We start from the raw sequence: 7,106 nt of genomic DNA on the forward strand, positions 1-7,106 counted from the left end.
ATTTTACACTTGGGGAAAGGCAGGTTTAAGTAACTTGACCAGAGTCACCAGAGAGGTGGACTGGAGGGCTAGAAATGTTGCAGTGGACCAGGAATGGGGGCACCTAAATCCAAGGCCCAAATCTGACACTAACTAGCTATAAGACATAAAATATACTCTCAGTTCCCTTCCTAAGCCTTAGTTTTCTTATTTGTAATGAAGTGGTCAAGTCAGATAGTCTCTAAAACATCTTTTAACTCTCACAATCTTTGAATCTATAGAACTAAGCAAGCTGACGTCACATGGCCTCAATCTTTTCAGCAAAGGAGATCTATTCCACTCTATTAATAGTTATTTCAACAGTGCTGACTCTTATAACCAGTTTGGTGCAGTGGAAATACTGATGGACTTGCGTATCAGAAGATCCGGGTCCATATCTGGGCTCTGACATTTCTTGGCCAAGTGACCATAGGCAAGTCAATTTTTAAGTGATTTATTTCCCTCCTACCCCCATAAAATGAGGGCAATATTCTACCTATTTTGTTTGAAGGAATGTTTAAAAGTACTATACCAATGGACATTGTGCATTATTGTTGGCTATTTGTCTTTTCAATATTTCTTCTGTCTTTGTAAATGAGATAGATACATAGAAAGAAAGTATCTATCTCTTTCCTGATTTCACATGGAATTGAGTTTTGCTATTTAGATGTATTGAGCTTCTCTCTATTTCACAGTTATAGAGTGAATCCCAAAATTTTAAAGGGCATCTAGTTTAACTGTCTCATTTTTACAGATGAGGAATTGACTCCCAGAGAAGTGAAATTACTTGCTCAGGGTCCCACAGCAGAAACATATAGACTAAGATGAGATCTGAAGCCACCTCCTCTGCTTCTAAATTAGGCATTTTTCTATTGTTCCATGATGCTGCCATGAAGCTGATGGGCCACTGGTGTCTGTAAGATGGCATTCCTCTTCCTTATCAGCTTTTAGGCTTCCTTATAGACTTCACTTTATTCTGGACTTTCACATGAGGTTCTTCCTCAGAAAGAAGCGAGGCTCAGAATTTTAACTACATTTAAGATTGCTTTAACTCTAATTCCCAAATGACCATAGAGATTGAAGAGGCGTAGAGGTGAGGGAAACTAGGTGATATAATGGGTAGAGTACCAGATTTTGAGTCCTGAGTTCAAATCTGACCTCTGATACTCACCAGCTATGTTACCTTGGCAAGTCATTTAACTTTGTTTGCTCAGTTATAAAATAAGCTTGATAAAGAAATGGCAAACCACCCTAGTATCTTTGCCAAGAAAACCTCAACCAGGGTCACAAAGTGTCAGACATGAACAATAATAATACAATGTAACATAATGTAACATAGTATAACATGACACGATATAACAACATAATATAATAAATTTATATATCACAGTGGCTACATCTGTCTTTCTCTTTCTTTTGTTTGGAAGTTGGATGATCCAACATTATCCCCTTTAATAACTGTCTTTTCCTAATAACCTCATTTCCAGGCATCCTGTTTGGAGACAACATTCTTCACCCATTGTACTTCTCTTTACTAAAGAGAAAGAAATGCTTTCTAATTTTTATTTCAGAGCTAAAACTGGCCATTTTATTTACTCATGGTCTTGTTATGTTTTTTAATTTTATTTTTACAGGAGCATTCTTGTAAGTTACATCACTTAAAATGTGTATATTGTTCTGATTTTGCCTTTTTTCTTTTGTATCAATTCACAGCCATATTCTTCATGGTTGTCCTTCCTTTCCCACCTGCCTCATTTTATCCACCAATCATTTTTAAGTATTGTTCTTTAAGACACTAGACTAGATTCTGGGATGACAAGGATTTAAAAAGACACACTCCTTGCCCAAATTATCAGCTCTTAGAGAGCTAGTAATCAGTGTTTACATACCAACATATAACTACTCTGTCTTTGTTTCTCTGTCTCTCTTTGTCTCTCTGTCTCTATCAATGTCTCTCAGTCTCTGTCTCTATCTTTCTATCTGTCTCTTTGTCTCTCTGTCTCTGTCTCTTTTTGTCTCTCTGTCTCTGTCTCTGTATCTCTCTGTTGTTTAGGTTAGATGACCCAGATGTATTCCCTTTAATAACTAACTGCCTTTTCCTAATAACCTCATTTCTATGCCTTCCCATCCCGCCCTGAGACAATGAAACAATAGAAGTTTCTCACAATAGTGATGCTCTGTGGGTTCCACTCTGCAACTTGATTTTAGAAATCAAACAATTATTAGTAAGAACAACAACAACAAAAAATGGATACTTGGTATAATAATCACAGAACTGTTAGTACACAGTGGCATATTTTGCTAAACAAGCTTGGAGAGCTTTCTTAGTGACCTCTCTGTGGTCTTTTTAATTTTGCAGACAAATTCCTTGCCTTTTATATTCTAATTTTAATTGGGAATCATTATGATACTGCTAGTATTTTCAGTTTCTATTTCCCTTGCATGTAGGGTATAGATGTAATGTTTTTCTCTGAGTGTGATACTAGTGAGTGCATGTGTATAAGCATGCAGATGTATACATGCATGTATCCGTGTTTGTGCAATACATTTGTCCATGTACACATATTATGATAATGGTCATTATGCAATAATCTACAGAACACTGAATAGAGAAAGGAACAATTAGCTGTCACAGTAGACAGAGGGCTAGGCTGGAATAAGGAAATTTCATCTTCCTGAGTTCAAATCTGGCTTTAAATACTTATTAGCTGTGGGACCCTGGACAAGTCACTCATCTGTAAAATGAGCTAGAGAAGGAAATGGCAAACCACTTTAGTATCTTTGCCAAGGAAACTCCAATGGGATCGTGCAGAGTGGGACATGACTGAAAGAAAAATGACTAAACAACAATGTGCTAGGCACAATGCTAAGCACTTTACAAATATTGTCATTGAGTTCTCATAACACCCCTGCAAATTAGGTGCTATTGATATTTTTACCATCATTTCACAGGCTGAGGCTGGGAAAGATTAAGTAGCTCTCCTGGGTTCACTGGATAGTCAGTGTCAAAAGTAGGAACTGAGCTCAGATTCCTGACTTCCAGTTCAGATCTCTTTCTACTATGTATGTGAGAATGTGCATATAAGCGAATCTGCCTACATGTGTCTGTGCCAGAAATGTGTGTCCATGAGAGTGCTTGCACATGCGTGAATTACAAATGTGTGTGCTCATTAACATACAACTATTTGCATAGCTACCTAATGCAAACTGAGAATGCAAGATTTCAGAGTGGTGATTTCTTTGAGTGTGTGTGTGAGGAGAGACAAAGAAAGGAGAGAGAGCCTATAAGAGAGAAGCCCTTAGCTTTTGCAACTCTGCTTTTATCTCCGTTTCCCCAGAGTTCTGTGGCTCTCCCAACCTTTCAAGGACATATATTTCCTTGGGGGGTGGGGGAAAAGTCCTATACAATCCTGGAGTTGGGAGAGACAATGCTCTTCCAGCTCCCTCTTTAATTCCCTGAATGCTGAACAAAGCAAAAATTTGCCAGTTGAAATGGAAGAACAAAGTGTCCTAGTGGCCAGTAGAGCTGGGAAAAGATCGAGAGGCTGTTCTGTCATGTGGAGTTTTCAGTGTGTGTCTGAAGTAGTTAAGAGATCAGGAGAAGGATGAAGCATTGCGGCCTGTCTCCCAGCATTAGGTAGCTCCATCCATCTGCGGTGGGAGCACTTCCTGGATGGAGCTCCCCAGGTTGCTTTGGTCCAAGGGCCAGACTTTAGAGGAACTCCTGGGAAGAATTGGGGGAGGGGGAGGTTGGACAAGGTGACTGCTTTGCACACAAAACAAGCTAGGCAAGGGTTAGGATACTGGGATCCCATTTGAGTATCAGTCGACTGACTTGTTCTTTCCTTCCCTTCTCTCTCCACTATGCTGGAGAGGATGGCCTGGGGGAGTGAGCCAGTCTTATTGGCAAATCTGAGCTTAGGGGTAGACAAGGTTGGCAACTACTGAGGATTTCTTGTGCACAGGAAAATAATAGGGCAGGGAGGAGTCTTTCAAATATAAATTTAAGTTTTTTTTTTTTGTTTTTTTTTTTACTGATACCTTTTCTTCTTTGCATAAAATACATTTCTGAATCTTTTTATTTTTTTTCCTATCCCTACCCAGAGAGTCATGTCTTATAGTAAAGAAAAAAAAAGAATAAAAAATTAAGCAAAACTAAATTACATATCAACCAAATTTGGCAGTGTATACAATATTTTACATCCATAGCACCCTACCTTTGCTCAGAAGGGCTACCTTTTCTTCAGGAACAGGATTGCCATATACAGAAATGTACATTTATTTTTAAAATATTATATTTTTGAATTTTGCTTTTATTTTATTTTTTAACTTTTGCTTTTATACTATGGTATAGTTTCTCATCCTTCTTGTGAAAGAAAATTTTTACACAATACCTACCAATGGGAAACAAATCTGACAATATATATCCTGTTCCTCCTTCATAGTTCCTACTGCTCTACTGAAGGGAGGCAGATTTGGTCTTTCGTGGATTCTTTAGGACAGAGATTGTTTATTAGAATTAATCAGAATTCTATTGCTTCTTAGCGCTTTTTTGGCTTAGTTTTATTGTAATCATTGTGTAGACTGTTCTCCAGGTTCTTTTTTTACTTTGCATTGGTTCATTTACATTTACCCATATTTCTCTGAATTCTTCATGTTTTTACAGTGAAATAATTTTCCATTATTCTTATAGCACAATTGGTTCTCTGTAATTCCAGGTTTCCAATTTTATTGTTGTTTTCCAATATCTGGTTACTGTGAATATTTTGCTATTTATGGATTCTTTTCTGTCATTGATCTGTTTGAGAAAGGTACATTTTTTAAATGCCAGGAAATCCCTCCTTTCTTTCTTTTTTCTTTTTTTTTATTCTTCCCATTCTCTAATTCTCTAATATTTTATTTTAAAAATTATACTAAATTTCTTTTTTGTTTTATATTCCTTCTCAGAATGAATAGTTAGGATACCCCCAGAAAGCAAAAAGCTAGGGTAGTTCGAGCTGTGGAGGCAAGACTTGATGAAAGGTACAAATAGACTTTATTGAGAACTTTTCTGTTTAGAGAACAAAGAACAAATTTTAGCTGACGTCTGGTGAAGATTTCATAACATCTTTGAATATGAAGTAAGTTATTTTCTCAAATTCAAAAATCATGACTATGTTTTTAAAAGGTAGGAAAAATAGACACATTTTTGCAAATATGAAGAAAAATTGATTTGTACCTATTATGAGCAATGTGGCATAATGAGTAGCTAGATAGTCTTTAAGTCAAGAAGATCTGGGTTCAAGTATTGCTTCTTAGACATATTATCTATCAGCTCATGTTGCCACTCCTTAGGAATCTCTCCAATACTCTGGGCTTCAAGGGAGTTGTCATTCTACATTTTGGGGAGGTACTTCCCATCTTGACATTTCATTACACTAAAGAAACCACAAGTCTGGATTTCCTTCTCCTAGGGGAGTCTTTCAATCATGGAGCTGTAAGGGACTTTGGTATGGCGGAATAAAATCAAAAGTAAAACAAAAGTGGATTGAAATTTAGGAGACCTAGGTTTCATTTCCAAAGATATCATCAGTTAACTAGTGAAATGCTTGCCTTTTTAGCCTTTTTTGAATATTGAATACAATGGAATCATGGGATTATAAAACTTTAGGATCAAATATCCAACCTAATCCCTCCTTTTACAGAGAAAGAAACAAAAGTCTAAAAAGATGAATGGATTTAGGTAAGGCTAAATAGTAAATTTTTGACAGAATTGGGACAAAGAAAGAGGGTCTTGACTCCCAACTCAGAGCCATTGCCTATTTTTCTTTCTCTAAGGTCTCTTTTAGCTTCAACAGCCTATGATTCTTTGTGCTCTTAAATTTCCTATTTGCTGGTGAAGAGGCCTTCAGTCCATGCCCCTCCATTGGAATTAGAGTTCCTAATGGAGCCTTGGAATCTGACCTATTTGCTGAAGAAATATTGTCTTGTGTTTCCTTGCAGCTTACTTTAAATATATATGGACGAGTGGCTATTTTATGAAGCTAACTGGATACTAACAAAATGACCATCCTTCTGTTCACACCCTTGTTAGCTTTGGTTATAAAATCCCAGAACTAGAACTGGAAAGCATCTTAGAAATTATCTTGTCCAACATCCTCATTTTATAAACGAGAAATTTTTTTTTCAATTTTTAAACATTTTCATTTAAAGTTTTGGATTCTAAATTCTATCCTTCCCTCCCAACCCTCCTCCCTGAGAAAGTAAGCAATCACATATAGGCTATACATTTGCAATAATGTAAAACATGTCTATATTATTTTGTTCAAGAATACTTGAATAAAAGAAAAAAAAAGAAAGTGAAAAGAAGCATTCTTTGGTCTGTATTCAATCAATATCAGTTCTTTATCTAGAAGCAGTAAGAATGATTCATCATGAGTCCTTTAGGATTATCTCTGATCATTGTATTGCTGAGAATAGCTAAGTCATTCACAATTCTTCATTGGGCAATACTGCTGCTACTGAATGCGGTGTTCTCTTGGTTTTGCTCATTCCACTTTGTGTCAGTTTATATAAATCTTTCCAGTTTTTTCTGAAACCATCCTGATTGTCATTTCTTATAACAAATAAGGAAATTGAGGCTCAGAGAGGAAAAATCACTTTCAAAAGGTCACAGAGGTAGTAAGGGAGTGGAATCAAGATCAGAACTGAAATTTCATGACTCTGAGTACAATGAGGCTATGGACGGGAAATTGGTCACTTTGTGGTCCATTTAGCTTTATCAAATAGTCCCTCAAGTGTAATGTGTACATATACATGCATATTTACATATATACATGTGTAGATGCACGAATGAGTTTATATATGTATATGTACACATAGGTTATGCATTAATATGTGTATATGTATATATACATATATTTATATGTATACATAGATATACATACCCCATGACTCTATCTCTATCTCTATATACACACACATTTGTGTGTGTCTGTCTCTATCTCTCTTAAACTGCCCATTTTGATAGTAAGGACCAGAAATGGGCTCTAAGTCCAGTCCCTAATTCTATGCAATAAGCCATTACTGCCTTTCATAGAGAACATAGG

Source organism: Sminthopsis crassicaudata, chromosome 2, assembly GCF_048593235.1.
Source record: "Sminthopsis crassicaudata isolate SCR6 chromosome 2, ASM4859323v1, whole genome shotgun sequence".
NCBI classification, from domain to species: Eukaryota; Metazoa; Chordata; class Mammalia; order Dasyuromorphia; family Dasyuridae; genus Sminthopsis; species Sminthopsis crassicaudata.